Below are 25,656 nucleotides of genomic sequence, written 5' to 3'. Positions count from 1 at the left end.
GCCTGATGTGTAAGCAACGTGGCCAGTATGGCCAGAAGGGGAGAAAACAAGGGTAAGAGTGGAAATAGGTGGGAGGGAGGCCATATCACCTAGGTCCTGACGACCATTGCAAGGATTCAGGATTTTACAATGAATGGGATGATGGGATGGCATTGGAGGGTTTGACTAGGGGGTGATATTATCTCACAACTTATCAGAACCACGCTAGCTTCCATGTTGAGACTAGACCCTCCTGGAAGTAGGACCGCTTCTTTGGGGACTATTGCACTGATCCAGGTGAGAGGTGGCAGTGACTTGGGCCATGTGAGGGCAGAGGATTGGATGTGGTGTCTGAACACTGAGTCAGAGGGCATCAGGGGTTTTAGTCTGAGCAATGAGAAGTGTGGAGTAGCCATGAACTGTGATGGGAAAGCCATGAGTGAAACAGATTTAGATACTAAAATTTCAAGTGGAGATGTCAAACAGTCTGCCAGATCTACAAGGTAAATTTCAATACTCTCTTCCATTTCTGAACTAGAGATGAGCATTTGGGAATCATCAGCATATGGATGGAATTTAAGGCCATGACTCTGACTGAGGTGACCAAGATTGGCAAAGATTAAAAATAATGACAATACCAAATATTGATGGGTGCCTAAGAAAATTCACATTCTCACATGCCCTCCATCTAAATCAAGATAATCCCTTCTGGAAAGCAGTTAGCAACACGTATCAAAATTTAAACATACATAACTTTGACCCAGCAATTCCATTTCTAGGAATTCATTTTAAGGAAGAAACCATACAAAGAAGTGAAAATAAGGATGTTCCAACCTAAACATCCAACAAAAGGGAATTAGTTATTGTGGCACACACACAATTAATGCCATACAGCCATTAAACTTAAAATATAAAGATGTATATTGACATGTGCTATCTTATCTGTAACTTACTAAATACTGTAGCGAATATAGTATACTATAGATGTGCATTTTTTTTTCTTTATCATTTAGGCTATTCCCTAGAAGGAGACAATTGTTCTAATCAAGAATCCACGCTCTGGGGCGGTCAGCTAGCATTTTATCAGAAAGACCACACTCCGGAGGCGATTACTAAAAGCCCTTCTGTAATCCACATCCCTAATGAACAAGAAATGGTTTTGCTAATTAGCATACTGAATTTCAGAAATGGGTTTTCATAGGGGAAATTAATGGGTTGTTAATGAGCATAATGTGTATTAGAAATGGGCAATCACTGGTGAAATTTGTAGAATTCAAATTTGTGAATTGGCTAAAATGTTTTAGAGACACCTCTTCCCTTTGCTCAAACAGAGTAAAAAGTAATGAGAGCAGCCCAAGGGCTGTATTTTCCGGGATGTTCCCTGAGTCTTGATCCCTAAACAGTCTTGCATCCAGCCACCAGTTTAAAGACTTCTGGGTGCCTGTTGCTGACACAAAGGGTGACAGAATGTTGTCTCAAGAATTCAGAGGGGTTTCAAGTGAACCTTTCATGACACTATGGTTGGAGGCCTTAAGAGGAGAAACGACAGGACTTCAATGAATTTACAGAAGAGGTTAGGTGGATTGTGTGGTTTTGCTCCTGCTTGCTAACAATTGTGGATTAGCTCTGAGATAACCTGAGAGCAAGGTCACAGGAGTAGCTCACACTTACCCCCTCTCACTGTTCACGCGGCCACTCTTTTTCACCCATAAGAACCCAGGGTTGAGGACGACTCAGGCAAACAGATGTCGGGGGCACAACACAGAAAGGGATGTGAGACACATACCACTTGCCCCCAAGGACTACAGAACTGGGATCCTTGGGGCAGGAAGGAATAGGGCTGAGACTTGGGCTGCATTTTTAGAATCAGTTAAAAAGATAAAGCTCAAAACTGTCTTTGAAAAAGTAAAGTCAAAATAGAATGGATAGAGAAAAAAAGATGGATGAGAAAATAGCCAGGGAATTCCAGTGACTTTAAATGGCCAACCAGAAATTGATATTTCACCCATATTCCTACCTCTATTTCACCCCTCTTTTTTTCCAATAGTAGCAGTTAGGGCTTAAATCACCTACAAATTTTCTTCTACTTTTTCCCCCTGTCTCAGGAGCAATCATTACATCCTAAGTGACTGAATTCATTTGGATATTCATACACTTGGCATATTTACCCTCTCTGGTTCTCTGCCCCTCCTAACCACGGACAGTCAGCAGTACTGATGAATTTGTTTCCTATCATTTGTTTTAAGTAGCAAGATACTATTCTTGGTTGTTCAGATTACTAACATTTTCCATTGATTCCTGCTTCTACCCTTCCTCCTTCCTCTCTCTCCCCTTACTGTATTAAATAATGCCTGATATATTTCTCATTTTCTCTCTCCTTCCCTTCCTCCGGCTCTCTCTTACTCCTTATTGTCTCCAGCAATCCCAGGCACCTAAAGAAAATAATAGTAAGTGAAGAAGCAGCCTGGTCAGGACATGCCCCAAAAGAATTCCGTGGAATGAGTGGTACACCCCCAACATTACAGAGGTGGTGAGTTTTTATAAACCCACACTCAAAAACTTGCCCTCAGTGAAGCTGGAAAAACATAATAATCAAATGATAAAAGTTTTCTGAAAGCGTTTCTCTCTGGCTTTATAAAGGCAGAATAGAAACAGATCTAGGAGGGAAGGCTAAATCACAAAACCAGAAAATGCAAGCCTTATAGAACTCTGATAAGGATGGCGAGAAACATCATTTCCTCTTCAAACAGCTTTTTAAAAAATACTATTTGATTTTAAACTCACCAGTCTATGTCTGGATGAACATATGTTACCACACAATTATTCCCCTTTGAAAATCTCTACTGCCCGACAAACCAGCAGGAAAAGGGACTTTTCTGGCAGGGGGTGGACAAGAAGACATGAGATGCTTGACCCTTTTAACTGCTTTAAGTAGCTGCCTATTTCTTTTCTGTGTATCTTTTTTTTCCCCTCCTCCTGCTGCTTATGACTCTTGTTTCTACTTGGCAAGGACATGTTTTACTTACCATTCTCTCTCCCCCTTCTTAATTGGCCTGCAGTAGAAACACAAATTGCACCATGTACTTTATCATTAGCCATTTGACGAGCCCAAAATGCCTCATAAGTACCACCTAGAGGATATTAATCAGACCTGCTGACTCTTCTAAGCACCCACTTTTATATCTTGACCCCGATGAGGCCAGGGGTGGTAATCATGCCCCACTCCTGGGGGAGCATTCAGTCACTGCCTCTCCATCAGCAAAGACACAATGAAAAGGTATGTCGTCTGTCCCGCACAAGGCGAGTCCACAGCCCAAATCTCTCCTTCTGTCCGTTAGCTTTAATGCCCATTGTACTTTATGGACATGAAAAGTCTGTCTCGTTTTTTCCCCCTCTCCCTAGGTAATACAGCATGGAATGAATGTCTGAATCCTAAAATGGCAGCTAAGCTTGGTAATCTTCTTTAAAGTCTCATAGCTTGGCAAAGACAGCCTCCTTTCTTGGAAGCAAATCCAGGAAAACTATGGCGTCAAAAAGGCTGGAAAAAAAAAAAAAAGTGAGGTTCCAGCTAGACAAGCATACAGAGCTGGCTCCAGGGGTATTGTCTGCTCTGCTGTTCCCACACTGTATGTGTAATTGTATATTCCACCAGAGAACACGCATTGAATATCTGCTTATGTTATATGATGATAGAGGTTTATTGTAAGATTTCAGTTTCTCAAAGCTTGATTCTTTGTGTAAAATGTCACTACCAGCCTTCTTGTATCAAAAATCTTGGAATTCAAATCACCGTGTGTACTCTGAAACATCAGAAAGGAGAAAACAGGTGGAAAATATTCCAATATGAATAAACAAACTGACTATGACCTCATCTTTTTGTCTTAACTTATTCATTCAGTAACTAACTTACATGGCATACCTCTGTACCTCTAGGACAAAAGTCATGTGCCAAAAACACATCCTCATTTATTACTGAGCTGAACTGGTATTTGTCCACAGCTCAGCATGGAATATGGTAGAACTTCAATTTCATATTTAACTTATTTTAATGCATAATTTATAATTTTGTTTAAGGTTCTATTTTCTCCACCTCAGGTCATTTCTTCACTATCTCTATTTTCCGTTTCTAAATTTTCATGAGGTCCAAGGTTTTGTGGCCATTATGATTTTTCAGAGGACATTTTGGCTCCAAAGGGAGATTTGAATGCATTCTAACAGTAATTATCAGATAGAGGAGCTCCCAGCATAGTCTGTGCTTTCGGATGTCACTGTGCTTTCTGTTTTTATCTCAGAAGCACACACATCACTTAGAGATGTCTCACTCCTCCGCATTCACAGTTTTTCGAGATCAGTCAATGTTAAGTTCAGCGAACTGGAGGTTTTGCGCCCAATTCCTTTCTGGAAGATCACCTCGTCTCAGGTAAGGAATCCATAGAGAAAAGGCCTATGAACACATCTCAGGAAACACCAACATTCAGACCCACAAACAGAATGAGAGGGAGCAGTGAACAAGTGTAAAAGCAAAGCAGGAGAAAAAAACCAGATGGCATCACAGAAACCAAAGAAAGAATCAAGGACAGGGTTCCATGAGGAAGGAGTACCAGAGGACCAGGAGAAGACTAAGGAGCAGACTCTCACCAAAACCAAGAAAAATGCCTCAGAAAACAGAGAGTGATGGTCAAAGCCATACATGAGTCAGTGCAGTTGGTAAAACACTTGAGGGCAGACACCATGACTATCATTTCCCTTATAAGTATCCTGACACCTACCACAGTGCTGATAGATGACTGACAGATAGATGATAGACAGATGGATAGACACAGAGAGAGATAAATAGATATATATAATGAGCATTAGGTAGCTTCCAAGTATACTTTCATATAGTTTTCTGCCTGAAACACAGGAAATGGCATTCAAAATGTAGCTAAGCCACTATGGAAAACAGTATGGAATTTCCTCAAAAAACAAAAAACAGAACTACCATACAATCCAGCAATTCCACTCCTGGGTATATATCCAAAAAACAAACAAACAAAAACCAAAAACACTAATCTGAAAAGATATATGCATCCCAATGTTAACAGTAGGATTACTTACAACAGCCGTGATATGGAAGCAACCTGAGTGTCCATCAACAAATGAATGCATAAAGAAGATGTGGTGTGTGTATATATATACACACACACAATGGAATATTACTTGGCCATAAAAATAATGAAATTCTGCCATCTGCAACAATGTGGATGGACCCAGAGAGTATTATGCTTAGTGAAATAAGTCAGACAAAGACAAATACTGTATGTTATCACTTATATGTGGAATCTAAAAAATAAAACTAATGAATATATATAACAAAACAGAAACAGATTCACAGATATAAAAACAAATTAGTGGTTACAAGTGGGGAGAGGAAAGGGGAAAGGGCAATAAAGGGGTAGGGACTTAAGAGATACAAACTACTATGTATAAAATTGATATGCAACAAGGATATATTGTACAGCACAGAGAAATATAGCCATTATTTTGAAATAACTTTAAATGGAGTATATTCTATAAAAATATTGAATCACTATGCTGTACACCTGAAACTAATATAATATTGTAAATCAATTATACTTCAGTTTGGAAAAAAAAGAAGAAAAATGTAGCTAATACATAAAGGAGCCGCTATCAAGAGAAGCCTTGGCAAAATGTTAAGTTGGTGATATTTGTTTAGGAGACAGGGTGCAACAGAGAAAAGTTGAGTGGGCAGCAAGTTAATGGACTTGATTTGTACTCTGACTCTGCAATAACTCGCATGTGACCTCGAATTTACCCATAACCTCTCTGAGTCTCAGTCTCTCCCATAGTCAAATTAGGGGAGTGGATTCTGTAGTGCTTTTTCCAACTACAAAACATGTACAGCATCCTTTTTGCTCTCCCACCTCAAGCCTTATCCTTTGTCCATCCAGACAAAGGTTTTCCCCCGGCTACCAAGTCATCCTGACCCCTTGTGCTGTCTTCTGGCCACATCTAATCCTTGCACAGAAGCCTGTCCTTCTAGACATGCCCACTTGCTCTAAACTACCATTCTTGCAGCACAGCTGGTCTCAGCTGAGTGTTATCAAGAAAGTAAAAGTCTATTTGATTGACTCTGTACTCATTCGGTAGATTAGGTTGGTGGGCAGTATGTCTTCCATTTAGTGGAGACGTGCTTTTCACCTTTACTCTTCCCTTCTTGGACCACATCAGCAGTGCTCCAGTGCCCTCTGGCCAATGCGAAGACCTAACAGGAAATCAGAGAAAGGAAGAAAGGAGAAGAAGAGCATGCATCTCCCTGGCTGCTTCCCTATAAGGTTCACTGGAGGTGGCTGATGCCTTAATTGAAGATCACTACTCATCTCTTGAAAGGGCACACTCTACGAAACTCTTTCCTCTTATGGGTTTGGTATCTGGTTCAGTAACCTCTCCATCTCACCTCCTGTGAGTCCCAGGAGTGGTAACAGCTCAAATGTTGCAACTCCAGTTTCCTGAGCTATCCCTTCTGGTTTCTATCAACCCCATCCCCTTGTAAATAAAACTCTTTAGACTTTCCTTGAACTATCCTAATTTGAGTGTTTCATTTGTTTCTTGTTAAGTATTACTGGGTTTGAGGGGCAGGGGAGAGGGGATGTTTTTAAACCAGCTTGTTGATGTAAACTAATCTCTAGTTAGTAAAATGAAGCCAACAGTTGTGTTTTGATTTTTTTTTTAAGGTTGAAGTTCATTCTCTGGCCCATTCGTAGACCAGTCTGATAATTTTCACCCTGCTACAATGTCTGAAAGATTGTAATCCTTGGTCTATGCCAATTCAAACCTTGATTAGATTTAATTTACTAGAATTAAAAACACATCTCAAGTCTAATATGACTTCAGGAATAATTTACCCAAATCATATGATTCCCCCCAAAATACATGCCCTGTAGACACAATATGGATTGTTTCCTCCAACTTTTTGGAATGATTGACTTTAAATGACCCTCAAAGGGCCAGTCTCATTTACACTCATGAGAAGATTCTGCTATAACATGAGCACATCAAATTCAGGCAGCATTACTGGATCCCCGTGAATTCCCAAAAGAAGAATGACCAGACAAGCAAGGAAATGGCTCAGCCAAGTAGATTTAGCCATCCTCAGAACACATTCTAACTCCAAGAACAGTGGCCTTTGAGGAAGTTACACCTCTAGCGCACTTGACATGTCTTTTTATATTGTCTGTTACAGAGGATTTCTTTCCTTTGACCTGATTTTGTAATCACTTTGCTTAGCCGGCACCATATTTGAAAATCTAGATGTTTTGATTCCACCGTAACTCTTGAAAATACAGATGTTCTTCTTGTTCAGATACAGCAAATGTCTAATTCTTGCCTCTAAATAGTCTAGATTAATTTGCTCTCTTGATATCCCGTGGCAGCAACTTCTACAGCCTAATTCCATGTTACACTGGGAAAAAAAATTCTCTTTGCGTGAAACCTGACTTCTAAGTTAAACTAAGTGAGGGAGGGAAATAGGTGTTAGAGTTTACCTTCCCCCAAAATAAATGTTACCTGAGTTAATGGTCTCGGGAGAAAAGGTAAGCACATCTCGCTCTCCATGAAGCCAATCCAACATGTATGTATCATCCAGTAAAAGCTGGCTCTGTAAAACATATACAGAGAATCTTGTATCTCTGTATATAAATCACGTTTCTGCCGTGTGACAAGTTGTGTCCAGGCAAAGCTTATTACAAATTCTGTCTGAAATCTCGAGAAGGAATGGGAAAAAAAATAACAACAGCTTTGTGGAGCTACACTCAGGAAATGACTTGAACTCATCCCAATTTTAAAGTTCCATTCTAGACAGCAAGCAGCTCAAACCCCATTTTCTGGGGGAACTGCCCTTACAGGGAAGGTGTAGCAAAGCCATCTGCTGCTTTATAGTAATGGTTTGCAGCCTTGTTTTTCTGGTCCAGCTATGAAATTGCACTAATCACAGAAACAGACTGGCCAGGAAGCGGTGGATGCCAGATACAAGTGAATTTAAGCCCACATGTATTGAAGCTGCAAGCTTAGTTTGCAATTTATGTGCAAGTGGTTTTATATTTATTGATCTGGACCAAGTGCAGGTCCTATAGGGGAAATATGACAGATTTCATCTGTCTGACAGCCAAGTCTAATTGTATTTTCAGTCTGAAATGACCAAAGACAAAAGTGCACATGTCGAGAGCCTTCACTTGGGTGCCATATGGAGTATTCGATTCAGGGCTGTGGTCACTGTAAGTGTTCATTTTAATAACTAGACACAGACTGCATCCTGAACAGCTAAAACAAGAGAGGTGAGAGTTTTTAATTCGAGTCTGAATTAATAGACCATCTGATTCTGCCTGAATGTGGGTGGGCCATGAAAGTATGCCTTTTGTAGACCTGATTGAGGGGAATTTAAAAGATGTGTCATATATTATTGATTCCTCTAGACCATGAAACTTCTGAGCCAAAAGTCAAATACTTCCCACAATGGTTGTCATTAAAATTATAACCAGTACTTCTGGGAAGGCCTGGCATCTTAAAATCAAAAACATATTTTATAACCTTGCTTTCTAGTCAGGAAGACTAATTGTGCCTGTGAGAATGGTGATCTGTGATTTCTCTGACTGTACCTCCCTGTCTCTCTGTCTCTCTCCTTCTCTCTCTCATCATTATCATCATCATCATCACATCATCACAGAATATCACACAGACACTTCGTTAGGAGCCCTTCTATAACTAAAGGGACCATAGACAATGAAACATACGTCAAAAGAGTATCGCCTGATACCCAGCGATCCAGAGGCTGTGTCCTAGTGATACATCATTCTGAATTCTGAATTCTGATTGGCAAATCTTTTAACAGGAACATTTGACACTGTAGATCCCTCCTGCTTCGTGGCTTCAACAACACCACACTAGGCAAACTCTCTTTCCCTCTGTCACTCTCTCTCTGCCTTCAGGAACAGCTGCCTTTGCCCTAACTGTGCACATGGTGTAAGAGACCACTTACTGGCTGTTTGATTACGGGCAAGTTACTCACTTTCTCTGATTCTGTACTGATCACCTTCAAAAATGGTTCCAATACCATGTCATCATGGATGACATGGAGGGGTGTTATAAGGATTAAATTAGTTAACATATATTTAAAAACTAAAATGTACTCTAATGCCTGGTGGAAGTAGGTGCCCAGTAAATGCGAGCTTACCTTCCTGTCTCCCTTCTACCTTTAGACTGCCTCGAGGAACTGTTTTCTCTTCATTGCTTCATCTCCCATCTCACTCTTCATCTTCCAGAGGCACATCTTCAACCCCCACTCCTCATCTATTATTCACTCTATTAACCTAATTATTATCTATTCATCTATTATCATCCCATATTTCCCCAAATCCCAGGGCTTGACTCTTCTGTCAGTGTCCCAAGTTCAACATAATAAAATCAGGCTTACTGTTAAATCCACCCCAACCACGCTGCCCTGTTGTCCTGCGTCCACTCTAGCCCTCCTCTCCCTCCTCCTCTCTTTTGAATTGAATCACTATTCTCTCACTCTTTCAGCCTCAAAACCCTTAGATGATGATGCTCTTTCTTTATCCCTGACAACTAGTCAGCCACCAGATCCTGCTACATTTCATGATCTTTCACATTCATCTCTTCTCTGTTCCCAGTAATGCCCAGCCCCTCCCCTTATCTCAGGATGGCCACACCCACCCCAGCCAGTCCTTTACCCCTAGTTGGCCCAAAGGGCACTCTAAGCAGGAGCACTTTTGACCCTGTAAGAATGAACTTTGATATTAGCTTCCATATTCGTTTCTTATTCTGTAAAACAAATTACCCCAAACTTAGCACCCTAAAACAACATAAATGTATTATCTTATTTTTCTGGAGGTCAGAAATCTAAAATGGGCCTCACAAGGCCAAAATCAAGGAGTCAGCAGGGCTACATTCCTTCTAGAGGCTCTAGAAGATAAACTGTTTCTTTGCCTTTTCCAGCTTCTCAAAGTCGCATGCATGCCTTGGCTTGTGGACTCCTTCCTTCATCTTCAAAACCAGCAGTGTACCATACTCCAATCTCTGTCCCTCTCTCTCTTTCTCTCCCCCTCCCCTTCTCATTCAGATACTCTTGGTTCCCTCTTTCACTTATAAGGACACTTGTGATTACACTGAGCCCACCCAGATAATCCAAGATAACCTCCCCTCTCAAGATCCTTAGCCTTAATTACTTCTGCAAAGTCCCTTTGCCATGGAAGGTGACATGTTCACAGGTTTCAGGGATTAGGACATAGATACCTCTGGGGGGTGGGGGAGAGCATTAATCTACTTACTATATCTACTTTGCCGGTCTTATTTCATAGAATTATCCCACACTTTTCTGTGGGTTCCAGCCCCACTGGTGCTCTTATAATTCCTCAAGTGAACCATGGTTACCTCTGCCACAGGACCTTTACACATACAGGTCCCTCTGCATTCACCTGATTTCCTCTTAACCATCTTTCAAGCTACATCAAGTGCTCTGTTAAATACTCCATAGTATCACATACTTTTCTTAGCACACGTATCCTGGTTTTCAGTTACACACGTTTTTGTGATTAATGTCTATCTCCCCCACTAGACTCTGAGCTCCATGGGAACAGAGGCCATGAATGCTTTTGCTCAATTTTGCCCCAGGACCTAAAACAGAGATCATATAATATAATATGCATTCAATGAATATTTGAGGAATCAATAAATTAGGCCAGTAGGTGATGACCGTCTGCCATCATGGAGGCCTGTGTGGAGTGACATCCCCCTACCCTGTCCCACACACACCAGGGTCAAAAAAAACTAACATTTACCAGAACCTACAGTAAGCTATAATTTGCCTTATCTCATCTAATCCCCATAACAAATTTCTATCATAATCCTCATTTTACAGATTAGGAACTGAAGAAAAGAGAGGTTTAAGAATTTACCCAAGAAGACATAACTGGTAGGTCATTGAATCAGGATTCTATCCCAGGCAGGCTGGCTTCCAAAGACCACACTGGGGCCCTGGGATTATTTTAGATGAGCACCTGGGTGGCTGGGACCATGAACAAACCCAGCTGAAGCATCTGGTGAGGAGACCACACCAACACTCATACTCGCGGGCCCAAATGCATCACACACAATAAACAACCCTTCCAACTTTTCTGTCAACTATTTGGGCAATTGATGGAGGCCATTCACAGAGGACCCACAGTCTGATGCAAGCAGGTCAAATAAAGCAGTCTGAACACGACTGGTGTAAAAGCTCATGGCCCCTACTCAGGAAATGAGGTGGAAGGCAAGGACTTTGAAAAGTGTGGGCATGCATAAAGCTAGCCAGAACATTCCCTTTCCCCCTCTGTTTTGTAATTGCTTTTTTTAAACTGACGTATAATTGACATATAACATTATATTAGTTTCAGGTGTACAACATACTGATCGATTCCCCTATTATTAATATTATTAATATTAGACTTTTCACAAGTCTATTTTAAAAATTTTTTCCCTTAATGGAGGCACTGGGGATTGAACCCAGGACCTTGTGCATAACAAGCATGTGCTCTACCCCTGAGCTATACCTCCTACTCTTCACAGGTCTAGTAATTAGTATTATTCCCCTATGATCTTGCTCTATTGTGATATACTTGTTACAACTGAGGAACCAATATTGATATATTAACTAAAGCTCATTGTTTACATTGGAGCTTACGCTATGTTTTACAGTTCTGTGGGTTTTGACAATTGCATAAGGAGGGAAGGTATAGCTCAAGTGGTGGAGCGCATGCTTAGCACGCACGAGGTCCTGGGTTCAATCCCCAGTACCTCCATCAAAATAAATAAGGAAATAAATAAACCTAGTTACCTCCCCCCACAACAAAAACAGACAATTGCATATCATAATTCTCCATTATAGTAATGTATAATATATGTAAATTTATATAATATACATTATATATAATAGTCTTTATAATAATAATAACGTTATGTATTACCCATTACAGTATCACAGAATAGTTTCACTCCCCTGAAAATACCTCACACTCCACCTATTGATTCCTACTCCTCTCCTCCTGCTGCCACCCGCAAACACTTAGAAACCACTGATCTCTTACTATCCAAGTTTTTAGCCAGAACCTTCCTTAATGCCACAGAGAGAGCTGTGAACCCCATGGAAAGGGAAAGGAGAAGCTAAGACATGACCCAGATCCCTGCCGGCCTCCCCCTGAAAAGAAAAGAGAACCTAGCAAAGGGTGGAGACCCTGCTAGATTCCATCTGCTCAATAAGGATGTGGCACTGGGGTCAGTTCCTCCCCCCTCTCTGCTGCAACCAAGGTAAAGAAGAGGCAGAAGTCCTACCCGGTTATTCGGTAACTCTCTTAACTAGGACAGTTAAGTCTCCCTTCTAGACCATGGTGATGTGCAAACAAAACAGGACAACTGCAGTGGCACCAAAGAGTTTGCAGGGGCCTCAAGAAAACTCTGGGAACTTGGCTGAGCTTAGCATGGGAGGTGGAAGAAGACAGAGCTGCTCTGAGGTAACTATGTGCTGCTTGAGCCGAGAAACCTGATCAAGAGACGAGCCAGCCAAGACTGCAGCAGAGATGACCTGCCTCTTCAAGATGGACCTTTCAAGAAAGCAGACAAGGAGGGGTAGAGGAACCCCAGAAATACTTCAGGAACCCCCAAAGTTCCAACCTGGCTGCTTTTAGAAACTGAAAAAAAAAAGTCAGTTGTTTGTTACGCTGCAGAAGCAAGAAATAATAAGCAAGTTAATTTTGGATTCACACAATGCCCAGTTCTCCCTGCAGTGGGAGGAACCCAGAGCACCTTCAGATCTCCTTCCAGTCTTTTCCATTTAAGGCCAAACCCCTGAGACAGGATGTTCAGGAAGATTTTCCAGAACTGGAATCCCTGCCTCCCTTCCCCAAAACAATCTCACTGATCAGCCAAGAAAGGGGAATGTGAGAGAATGATGCCCACTTTATCCCATGAAACCCGGGAAACCTTCAGAAACAGAGTAGGGTCTGTTCACCTGCCCTATCAAAAGACCTAAGTGGGTACAATGTTTAATTTGGAATTAGCCATAGCGGAGGTTTGGGAGGCTTGCTTCACATTTATATTCTTTACTACTTCAGTTTCAGCGTATAGAGGTACATTCTTTATGACATAGAAGTCATATTAAACATTTGCTATAAGGATTCATCTAAATCAGAGAGAAAAATAAAATCATGAAAGAGCTCAAATGGAGCTTGAGGTTGGAAGGATGGGTATCAAATTGGAGATGAAAGGCAATAACTAGGCTGGAAGAACGCGGGTCCACACAGGTAACAGGAAGCATTGTCTCCAAGGAGTCCTGCTAATGAGGTTGGTAAGGTAGGTCCTTGGTCACCAGCTCAGAAATTTGGATATTTTCCTATCGTTTGAGTATAGTAAGCTGTAGATTTCCAAGCATGAAATAGCTTGGAAGTTTTTCTCTTACCTCAAAGGCAATTTCTACCTCTAGCAAATAAGCAGCTAAAACAAATTTATAAAATGTATCTATACATCAAGGAAGAAACCAATTCTTTCTCTTTTTTTTTAACAACTCACATCAGTATCATTAATTAGCATTAATATAGAAAACTGTTTATAACTTGCATTTAACTTCATTGGATTTTTACCAGGTAGCCCAAGTTAGTCCGTCAAAACTCTCATAGTGGAATCAAGCATGACTTCAACAAACAATTTTAAATTAAAGCACAAAACCCAAGGATAATTCATGAATGTGTTAGCTTTTCTCTCCAGAGCGATTGGCTGGTTTTAGCCATAACATATCAATTTTCAGAGAAATGAAAAGTACCTAGGACGTGCCCTCGTGTCTGGGATTACCGTCAACTCAGTTGAAACAAATTCTAAGTTCTGCCTCTAATGCTTCTTTTCACAGGTTTAAAGGATGCACTTTGGAGTTTTGCACTGTTGGACATCCAATTTATGTGGTTTTGAGGAGCTGCTAAGCAGTGTATCTTCCATTCATTTTAACGATCAAAACTGAATTCCACTGTTAGTATTGTACTATTCTGTACCACAGGTTGTAGACAAGGTGAAAATGAGACATATCTACAGCCCGTTTTATTAAAAAGGGTTGTAAACAAACTACTCTGCATGGAGCCCTACAAGTTGAGTCAGGCTTTGGGGGTAAAATATGATAAAACACGAGACCTGAAACCAGCCTGCCTACGCAGGGGTACCCTCCAAGAGCTTCAAAACATCAGAGTGAATGAGGGAGAACGGCCTCTCCTCAAACAGACTCACAAACCCGAACCATCCTCAAGGAGGTCGTGGCCATTGTGTGAATTCAAAATTAATTTGCTTTATTATTTCCAGTGGCTGCAGTACAACCAACAGCTGACTCCTTTTTTTTTTCAGTTTCTAAAAGCAGCCAGGTTGGTGGTGGTTGTCGCCATGAACATCCCATGAATGATTCATTTTCGCTCAAGTGGAACCCGTGGGAAATGTAGCCAGTAACTTGGTTTATTTCTTATCTTCAGTTCTCAGCAGACAACGTATTTGTCTATATTTTTACAAAGGGTCATAAATTTTTCAGTTAGTGTACAAATACCAACACCATGTGATTCCATTTGGTTTCAGTCCTCGGGGCTTTGGGGAGAGGAGAAGGAAGACCCCACCATCTTGAGCAACAGCGTGGACCACACTTCCTGCAGCCTCCTGGGAAGTCTGGCTCAGTGACGTGCACAGTTGTAAATCCTTTGCTGCAACACCAACACAGCAGGTGGCGTTTAGCCAGATGACTCCCACTGACTTTCCCCTTTCAAGGCTGTTGCAGGAAACTGAGATGCTTAGCCATGTTTCCCTGCAGGGCTCTCAAAAGCCAAATGAACCCAGCAGCGTGGGGCAGCCTGAGTGTATGTATATGTGTGTGTGTGTGTGTGTGTATGTGAACCTCTTGTTCAAATTGGGCAAATTACTTCACTCATATGTGAAATTGAGGAAACACCTTCCAGGATTATTCTGAAGCTGAATTAAAATACTGCATCATCAGTGCCTAACACAGCACTGCACACAGTAGATCCTCAACAAATGTCATCTCTCAAATTGCTTTCAATTTCTCCATGAAAAGGATTTCACCAAAAGGGGAACCTCCATACTTGCCTTACTACCAAGGCAGGAATTACAAGCACACTTATTTGCTGATCTCAAACCTGATTTTGACGTAAATTCAGTCTCAGCTGAAGCACCAGCAATCCACAAAAAAAGATGTATCTGAACTACAAAACATGAGCCTCTACTTTATTGGAGTCCAGTGTAAAGCTACCTAAGTGGCCAGAAAATGTTCCCTATTATAGGATTTCTCAAAGAGTAAAAAAACCTGGGCCCTGTGACTGAGTGACTGCCCAATGGGACCAGCTGTGGATTAACGAGACACCATCCAGAGCCTGGCAAAGCTCTCCTGTGCTGTCAGGTGGCCATCAGGAAGTACTCATGGAGGTATCATTTTCAGCCCCCAGAGGTCTCTGTCACAGAAACCCAACGCCCCCTGCCTTGGCCTTACAGCCTGCCTTGTGTGGCCTTTCACCAGACCCACTAAGAGACCAACAATTGTTAATGTCACCTGAGGACAACATCACCTGCTTTTCTCTCAATTCTAAGGCTTGAGGGGAGCATACTTTCTGCTGCCATCCTATATTTCTAGCCCCAGACACATTCTGCTCTCCAATCAACCTTTTCCCAGCATTACATGCATTTCAGTATTTTTTTTCCTTCTTAGATGAAGAAAAACATTCATTCTGAGACACGTTTTTGAAGCAATAAACAGCTCGCTTCTTTGTGGAAAAATAGGCAATTTTCAAGTAACCTTTGGAAGCCTCTAAATAACCCACACATATTTATGGCTGAGTGACTCTTTGGAGTGAAGAAACTTTAAACTTGTATTTGCAAAGATTTCCATTAACATCTTTGAGCAACCTCTCATCTCATTTTAAAACACATGGCTCACTCAACAGAAGAGAATCTGGGTTGTTGTTTTTTTTTCTCCCCTCCCTCGTGTTGGCTTCCTAAGCAGAGATTTGATGTGCGCACGAAACACTAGTGGAAGTTCAATTGGCAAATCTTCACCCAGAGGTCTTGGGGTCCTGGGAGTGAAGACAAAAGCCTTCGTGCTGTCCAGGGGCAGGCTTTTTGTCTCATTTTAGATGAACCTCCATTTCACCTCACCACCCCCACTCCTTCCTTCTTGCAAGAATAATTCCCCAAGGAGAAGGGAAAGTGCTCTCATCTTTCCACCACCCCCACACTGCACAGAAAGCACTGTTTTTAAAGGGTTTGTTCTCAGGAGAAAATGCCATAAGCTATATTTATCTCTAACTAATCCATTTCTCTCTACTTCGAGATTAAGGAATTAATGACTGCTACAGCTGCTGTCCTGAGCACATTAATTATTGTAAATTGGCTGCAGCCTCAAAAAAAGCCACTCAACAACAATGGTGAGAGGGCAAGGTTTATGCAAAGCATCAGAGATCTAACCTAAATAATAAATCAGTGCAGCCATCGAGCCCAAAAAGATATACACCAGCTAAGGCACTGGGTTTTCACCTGCAGGCTGCAAGCGTAGAGAAGGGTAGCGGTGGGTGAGAGAGGGAAAAAAATACACTGTAGATACACATAACTTTGCTCCAGACAGATCATATATTAAGGAATATACTCTTGGATTCATAAAAGCCCACATCATTGCAAGTTCTCTTAGGTCATATTTTGGTATCTTGGCTGTTGTTACATTTGTGAAAGTCCTTGCGGACAGGACACAGTGAATATAGATATTCAGAGTGACTTGTCTGCCCTGGTTTCCTCGCAACCCCACTTGGAAGTCCCCACCCCAGGGTCCACACTCTTCTGTCCATGCCTTCTGTCCATCCCCTCTGCCACTGTCCTAATTCGGACTTCATCACCTCCCTGCTGGAGAGCTGCAAACCCTCCCAGCTGGTCCTCTGGCTTCCGAACGTGTCTTCCCTCACTGCTGCCCGAGTAAAGCTTCTTCAAAGCAAATCATATTATTGAAGCCCTCTCCTTAACATTCTGACATATTTCCCCTCTGCCTCAGGAGAAGTTCTCAATTCCTGAACATGATTTCCTAGGGTTTTCATTGTCTCTCTCTCTCCAGTTTCATCCATTTTAACTCATTATCTCTGCCTTCATTCTAAATTTCTCAAGTTTCCTTGAGAGAATCCTGTTTCCTCTCATCACCCAGCCACTGCCCGTGCTGTTCCCTAATTCTTTTCCAATCCCGGTTGCCCAGCCAACTCTTCCTTGCCATTCAGTTCACATCTTGCACGTCACCTACAGGAATCCTTCTCTGCCTCCCTCAGTCCTGTTAAGGTGTCCCCCATCCTCCTGGAGCATGTAGTCCTTTCGCCATCCCAGCACTTAACACAACTCAGCAACTGCCTGCTTTCTGCTTTCTATTCCACTTTCTCTGCAAAGGGCAGAGATACCCTCAAGCGAACCAAGCTGAGTGAGATTTGTTGTAAGGATGCAGGGAGCCTCACAGGCACCTGAGAACACAAGCTTCATAGGAACCAGAACTTAAAAGCCATCAGAAATTGAAGCCTTTCTTTCCATCTCCCCCACAAAGATCCTAAGATCACAGCAGCATTGCTCCTCTCTGCACCTCACTCCCATTCTTCTCTCTCTCTCAGCCAGATTTCCCTACATCGGCTCGGCCTGCCAGCCCACCCCAGCCTGTGCCGTGTTACCTGACTCTCAACATCACCTTTCATCTTCTGCCTCTGGTGCTAACAGCTGTCATCTCTCAGCTTCCCAATTCCAAGTTCCTAGAGAAGAACACGATTGGTCACTCTCATCTTGTGGTTCTGTGCCACATGTGTCTTATGTATTTTTGCCCTTGATTCAGATCCAATCAGCTTTACACATGAAAGGTGGGGTGTCATGGTATAGAATGTGGCTGCACTCGCCTCGGGGTATGGACATCTCTGGGACACCCCTGTTACACTGTATCTTCTAGGAGGTAACTAAACTTTCATTGTTACAGTCTCATTGCCCAGCAAAGAGTCAGGCACAGTTTGCTGAGTAATGGCCTAACAAAAATTTATTAGAACTCCCAATCTAGAAGACACATTCAGAGATCCCCTTTCAGTTAGACCAAGCGGGATAAGCAAATTCTTGATCCCCAGATAACAAGAAGATAGCGTTTGTTCCTTCAAAGGAGTTGCCCAGATAGGAAGTGTTTTCTGACTCTTAACTTCCCTTAGAGTCCAACCTACCACTTAGCTGATAACAGCTCCTAGTAGCTTTAACCAAAACAGCAATAATCTTTTGTAACTTCAGCCTGCTTGTTTGACCTCTTCTTCAAGTAATTGCTGACTTGGGCTTTAGACGTCTAGAGGAAAATCAGATAAAAAGTATAAACAGGATTAAGGCAATCTTTTAACAATTGCCTCAAGATCAGCCCAATTTGAAGTTCATCTCTAGACTATGCAGATTTACAAGTCACCGGGTACTGAGTGTGGCTTCTGACTGATGGCAGATATGAAAGGTTCTATCTGAAGTCAGATCTTTTTCAAACAATCCGGGTTTTCACCCCTTATTACACTTCGAGATCTTTCTCCGCCTCCATCTGGCCTCCCCTCGGCCTCCCCACCCTTTTGCCCTATTGCCTTTCAATACTCAAGACCAACCATCTAAAATTCTATTTCTAAAACTTCATAGAAACCAGTAATCTCCTGGAGACTGAAAGGAAGGAAGGGAGGGCTTTTGAATGCTGAATACTCACAAAGCCCTTATGGATGAATACATTCATTTGTTTAAAAAAAAAAAAAAAAAACTTGGAGGTTCACGGGCCTGCAAGGGATCAAAGATAGACCCTTAGAGGCACGACAGGTGAGACCACAGAGCTCCAGTGCTGGACAGCTTCCTGTCCACCAGCCACACTCACTATGCTTTTAAGGCACTGCCACTGAAGGCCCGAACAGTATCCTGTTCCTCAGCATAAGTATCACCCAAAGGGCTTGCTGAACATACATATTCCTGGAGCCTACCCCACTGACTGAATCAGTATCTCCAAGAATGAACCTGGGAATAAATAATGAACGTGCCCTCGGATGATCCTTCTGAACTGACAAGTTTGGAAACACTGTCCTTCATTATCTCAGGTGGTTCTTCCCAAAGTGTGTTCCATGCGTGTATGGGTTCTCATGCCCAGCTGCCTATGGAGTCACCTAGAGAGCTTCTTACACAAGCTGATGCCCCTACCCAGACCAATTCAGTCAGAAGCTGGAGGGTGGAAAGCCCAGGGGCTTTAAGTCCCACTCACACAGCCAACGTTATTCAAATCAGCAGCCACAGATGAAAACCACTCATACGGCACCAGCTCTGCAAGACGAAACCCAAGGGTACTCAAGGGGAGAATAAGTGTAGAAAGCAGGAGTCCATCAGCCCCTCTTCCAGATTCCCAGGGCAAGTTGTTCTATCGAATCCTCTGGAAGTCCTACGACAAAGGACCTAGTTTAATTTTATTTAAATGTGTCTAAACCTATTTAAATTGCTCTCAAATTTCAATTGCAAAAAGAACTTGTTTTGTGTGTTTGCTTGTTTGGTGGCTAAGATGGTTGGTTTTTACATAAAATGAATGAACATCCTGTGTAGTGGGAACACACTTAAATAAAGGCTGTGGCCCTGTTTTCTGACTGAAGAACTAGCCCTGATGTCCCAAAGCAGTTTGTGGCACCCCCTGTACTACCATTCTGCTTCTACATAACTCCTCATTTCTATTGACTGTTTCCTCTTCTATTCCTACGTCTGGATTGTTGGGTTGGCACTGACTCTCCCAAACTTGACTGTGGGTTCTCTGCCAAGGAACGTGGATGAGACAGAGCTTTCTCACCCCTTTCCCTTCATTCAAGCTGACTTGGGGGCAGCCTGGAAGAACAAGCCCAGCCCAAATGCAGTGACATGTCTCTAAGTTGTATGCAAACACATCATGTCCACAGCTTTTAATTTCGTGACTTCCAGGTTCTCCACTCCAAACAAGAAAGGGATGAAAAATGAAAAGAGAGTAGAGATCACACATGATCTGAAGTTTGTCCACAATCAGATCCCCATTGCAGGAAAATTAACACAGGAAGGAGGATTAAACCAACCTAGCCCCAACACATGCACACACTTCCCTAAGCCGGCCAATTTCCTGAAGGGGAGCAAAAGGAAGACATTAAAATACTTGAGGAAAGTGGAGTGAAAAGTAATAGACTCTCTATAAAGAAAAAAGAGTGACAAGGAGAAAAGAGAAACAGTGGATTTTAAATTATTTGACATTAAATTTCTCTCCCACTGATACAGCATAAACAATCATCCTGAATAGCAGTAACTCTATGGCAGGATCTCTCCACATTATTGACATTTTGAGTGGGATAATTATTTGTTGTGTGCACTGTGAGATGTTTAGCAGCATCTCAGGACTCTACCTACTAGATGACCGTGGCATGCCCCACCCCCATGGCATGGCAATCAAAAATGTCCCCAGACATTGACAGATGTCCCTCACCCCAAGTTAAGAAACATTGCTCCAAGGCATGACTCCTGTATATAAAACATTATGAAACCCTGCTACCGTGGGGGAAATGAAAAGTTAAATCACAAATCTTTTTTCTGAATGATTTCACTGTGATGAGATAACCAAATATGAATAAATTTTTTTATTTCCCAAGATTTTTGTTTCCTATAAAAAATGCTAATTACACTCTTTTAAATCTTTGGTTGAGGGGTGGGGGCAATGTTTTGGGAGAGAAGGTAAATTTCTAAGCTGAATCTAAAATTTTTAAATAAATTTTATTTTTATTTTATTTATTTTTAATTTTACTTCTTTTTTTTAATGGAGGTACTGGGGATTGAACCCAGGATCTTGTGCATGCTAAGCATGCACTCTACCACTGAGCTATACCCCAACCTCTAGAATTTTGTATTAATTACCAAGAAAGTTGGGGAATTATGAGTTTACTATATAAATGCTAACAGTGTTGCAGGTTAAGAAAAAATAAGCCAAGTGAAAAGGGAAACAACAGGCGAGAATTCAAAATATACATAACAAAGATTAATGTTCAACAAATGAAGAGTCTACCAAATCAATTCTGTAAAAAATAAAAAATAAAAACCACTGAGGTTGTGATAAATAAGCAGCCAAAAGATATATGCAAATAATCCATAAAAGAGGGCACTCAACAAGAGAATATTGATGAGAACTGGAAATTGTATCACTAGAAATCAAGGAAAACTAAATACAACATAATTTTTGCCTATAAAACCAGGAATTTTTTTTTAACTAGGAAGATTCTGCACTGATAAGCATGAGAAGAAAAAGACATACATACTGATGGAAGAACTTTTTAAAACCAATTTGGCAAAATTTAGTATGACATTAAAAAATATTCACTTTGCATTATCTATCCTAAGAAATTAATCCTAATTACTGGAAAAGCTTAAGAACTCTCATTATAGCATTATCTACTATAATAAAAAATTAAGTATCACCTAAATGTCCAACAAGGATTTTGCAGAGATGACTTGTGGCAATTGAACATAGTATTACGAAGCCCTAAAAAGTTACCTAAGAAAAAACAGGTACCAATATCATTCTAAAAGTATGATTACATATATATATATATATATATATATATATATATATATATATATATATATATATCTTTTTCAAGGGGACTGGTGGTTTACTTTGGGGTAACTGGATTATAGGTGAAATTTTTCAGTCCCATTTTGTTTCTAAATTTTTTGTAATGAGCCTGTATTATTTTCAAAACAGTAAAAGTAAACTGATAAAATTTGATTCACTTTTCTAAAAGTGCAGCTCAGTATAGTTTAGACATTAAAATAAACTGGCTTCTCATGCATGTTTTCTTCAGACTAAGCTGTTGTGAAAACATTCTCTTCGTTTGAAAGTTGATGGACGCCAAGGAAACCTAAACTGCTCTAATTTCGGGGTCATCAGCCCAACCACGTCAACAACCAAGGGAAGGCAGGTTCTGGAATACCCTCAAAAGGCCTGAAGACATTATTTTTCTCCCTTCTCTACCCGCTCGTGTTTTTTGCCGAATACATCAAATAGGCTCTTCTCCACACATCAATAGAAAATCCCAAGCAGGGAAAAGTAACATCAAGTCAACTCATTTACTGAGATAACAAATAAAATAGACTGTGAATACTTAGTGTATCCCCTTCCTCATTACTGAAGCCTGATCAGTATTTATCAATTATTACTCTGTTCCCTTTATCATATCAGATTCATGAGACATAAGAAGAAAGCAAAAGACAAGAAAAGATCTCAACTCTGAAATAGACAGTGATGTAACTAGGAAGTAGAGAAAAGATATAGGTAGGTAAGTAGGTAGGTAGATAGATGTGAAATCACTTATTTCCTAACAATGCAATCCAGAAATTCATAGTACTTAGGACTGGAAGTTACTTTAAATACAACTACTTCTACCTTTTCATTTTATATATGCTTTTGTGTCAAAATAAATAGACAACCATAGGAGGTCATTGTGGACAGATGTCAAAGGAGGCACAAATCTGGGGAGATCCTTAGAATCAGAGTCTTGGATTAAATTAAGAAATTAAATTAAGTGGTTAAAATGGTAGTGTAGTGCTTTGAGTTATCAAAAGCAGAATTCTTTACCTTCTTTTCTGAAAGATGGTCACCGAAGTGAGGCTGGAATTCTTTAAGAATTATCATTGATGCCTTCATCTCCACACCAAATTCCAGGTCACGTGAATTTTACTTTGAAAATATCTTTTGCATCCATCCCGCCTTTTCTATTCTCATCAATTAGATGAACATAGTAAGAAAAGAATAGCATTAATCCAGGCAGGAAATGAAGATCTGGACTGAGATGGTGACAATGAGAACAAAAAGGGGAAGATGGAGATGAAGAAAGACAAAGGACAGGAAGAAACTGATGATTGATTAGATATAAATATGGTGCCCATGTTTTCTGAACCCCCCAAAATGGGATATATGGCATGAAAATCATTAGGGAACTTTTGAGTTCAATGAGGCAGAGGACCAACTTAGAAAATCCATATAGAGGGATTTTTTTTTAAAGATGAAGATGGCTGGGAGTTATAGAACAGAAGTCAGGATGAGAGAGTGTGGAACCAGGAACAGGAAGACAAGGAAGCCCTCTCTAAACTTTAAGTACTTGGATATTTTCTTTTTCTATTCAAGCATGGTCTCTTCTGCTGGAAAGTGCTTTTGTTAAACTGATCCGAGGTCGTTTCCATCCTCATGAGAAATCTGATGCAGTATTTCATCCTAAACATTATAAAACTTGGCATTAAAAGCTTCCCAAAGTCTATTTTCCCCTGGAGTCAGGTACCGTTTGTCATTTGCTCACACATTCCTTCTGGCAGACTGCTTTACAATGATTCCCACGGGCGGCCAAGGGGCTGAGAGCATCCTTCACACATGACTTTCCACTGTGTCCAGAGGCCAACAGACACAAGCAGAAAAGCAACTCACCCCGTTATTGATGGCGTCTGCCATTCAGGGCACACCTGTGTTGTCTTTTCTTCTGATCCTTCATCTGGGTTTACAAGGTACCACTGAAAAACAAAACTTGAAACTGGACAATAAGTTCTATATTAAAGTGCTCGCCCCTGTGAAACATTGTTCTTTTTGTGTGTTTGCCCACGTCTATCTGTTCCAGAGAGACGGGTAGTAGTGAGTATACTCTCGGGGTGAAGACAGAAGACTTGTGAAAAAGGAATATGGGCAGTATTTTAACCATCAATATGCTGATTGCATTTTCTGAAACAAACAAACAAAAAAAGTTATTTATAGTCTGGAAAGTATTTTTATATTCAATACCACAGAGGCCAAGAGAAAAGGAGTTTTGAAATTAAAACTGAAAAATCCAAGACATTGGTCAATGTAGCTATAGAGTCACATAGAAAACAGTCTTTATTTTACCTTTGATAAAAGGTTTTTTTTTTTAAATAATAAGTTATTAAATTTGGAAGGAAAAAGGGGAAGAAGGTGTGTATCAGAATGTATATGCATCTTACAGATTAAATTAGCAAATTACTCTCTCTGTTTTTGTACATATTGTATGAAGTCTAGAAGAGGAATTTTTCAGATTTTTTGGTCCAAAACACAGCTCTCTAAATACTTTTAACCTACAGCCTAAAACAAGTATTGAATACAAACCCAGTTGGAAACTGAAGGAAGTATATACACTTTTTCTGTTGGAGAAATAGGGTGTAGAGAAACCCTAAGAACAAAGCACCCTAAAATAGCAGTTTGATAATCTTGTGGCTTTGATGGTGGTGTGTTTTATCCTTGGAATGCACATCTGAGGGCAATTACAGTTAGTGGGGGTTGTGGAGACACAAGGAAACAGATCTCTAAACAAGACTTTTCAGCTGGTGTCTCTGTGAATATGAGATGAAGTTTCTGGTATCTATTAATAGTATTGATTAAACCACAATGCTTTTATATATCCAGAAAGTAGTGTATGTTTTAAATTTTTCTTTTCAATAAAGATTTTCCTGTACCTTTTGGCTCCCCTCTATGGAGGGGACATTTTTCTCTGCTCAAAGGGCTCCCACCTCTGAGCACCAAAGGTTGGGGGATTTCTGAACCTTGAGAGCAGGCTTTTGTGGTCGTTAAACCCATACCTGCACCTCTGACACCCGTCCTTCCCCCACGTGACGTACATCTAAGGTGACATACATCCCCTGAGGGAGGTAAGCCTGGCAGCAGGGCTCCCACATCCGCAGCTGTAACAGACCTTGGGAACTCCGTGGTCAGTGTTGGGGCATGGTCTTGTGTACCACACACTATGATCCCCTAATTTCAAGGAAATGGAAACTCCCACATAGGGGAAATGAGGAGGCAGAGAACAGGATGCAGACTTAGAGTAACTCATTTTAAAAGGGAACACCCAGCCCTCCTGCGGATCAAACAGGTCCCACCGAGTCCCAGAGAAAACGAGGCATATTCTCGAGGTCTCAAAATTCTAGGCAAGGGAAGAGGCTAGCATCACTCACTCAGTACCACAGAGTTACGTCCACACACAGATAGGCTTATGTTTTACTTGCTGAGTTCAAACAACAGGCCATTTCGATATTCTAGAAACTGTGCCCCCTGACATTGGTCTGTCTTAAATTATCACCAAGCATAAATATCAATAGCTTCACCTTTCTAGAGGACAATTTGGCAAAACCTTTCAAAAGCCTTTAAAATGTGTATATGCTCTCGGACCCAGAAATTTCTCATCTAGGAATTTGTCCTGGAAAAAAAAAAATCATGGACTTAAGCAAAGATTTAGCTATAAGGATGTTCAACCTATATTTGCTTATAGTAGTAAAAAACTGAAACAACCAAATGTCCAGCATTAGGGGGCTAAATAAATTCTACAATATTAGTATGAAATGTTATGTATCATTTAAAAGTAGTATTATGGGAAAATATTTTATGATACAATATGTTAAATGAAAAAAATTATGAGACAATATGAACAATATGATTCTACTTGAGGAAGGCACTCTGAAACACGTAAGTAAGCAAAATTTTAAAAATCAAAATCTTCATCAATTTGTTAAAATTTTGGTGTAGTTTCTGAAGTTTGTACAAGC

The 25,656-nt window shown here is 40.8% G+C and overlaps 1 non-coding gene across 1 annotated transcript; it reads right to left on the bottom strand.

Moving 5' to 3' along the window:
* Positions 1-11,514: 11,514 nt before the first annotated feature.
* On the bottom strand, positions 11,515-11,586 carry TRNAN-GUU (transfer RNA asparagine (anticodon GUU)). The gene has a single exon. It is a non-coding gene; the product is annotated as a tRNA-Asn (tRNA).
* Between the last annotated feature and the right edge of the window lie 14,070 nt (positions 11,587-25,656).

This window comes from Camelus dromedarius, chromosome 1 (assembly GCF_036321535.1).
Source record: "Camelus dromedarius isolate mCamDro1 chromosome 1, mCamDro1.pat, whole genome shotgun sequence".
NCBI lineage: Eukaryota > Metazoa > Chordata > Mammalia > Artiodactyla > Camelidae > Camelus > Camelus dromedarius.
Note: the sequence above shows the minus strand (reverse complement) of the source record. Positions and strands in the feature narration are given on the sequence as shown.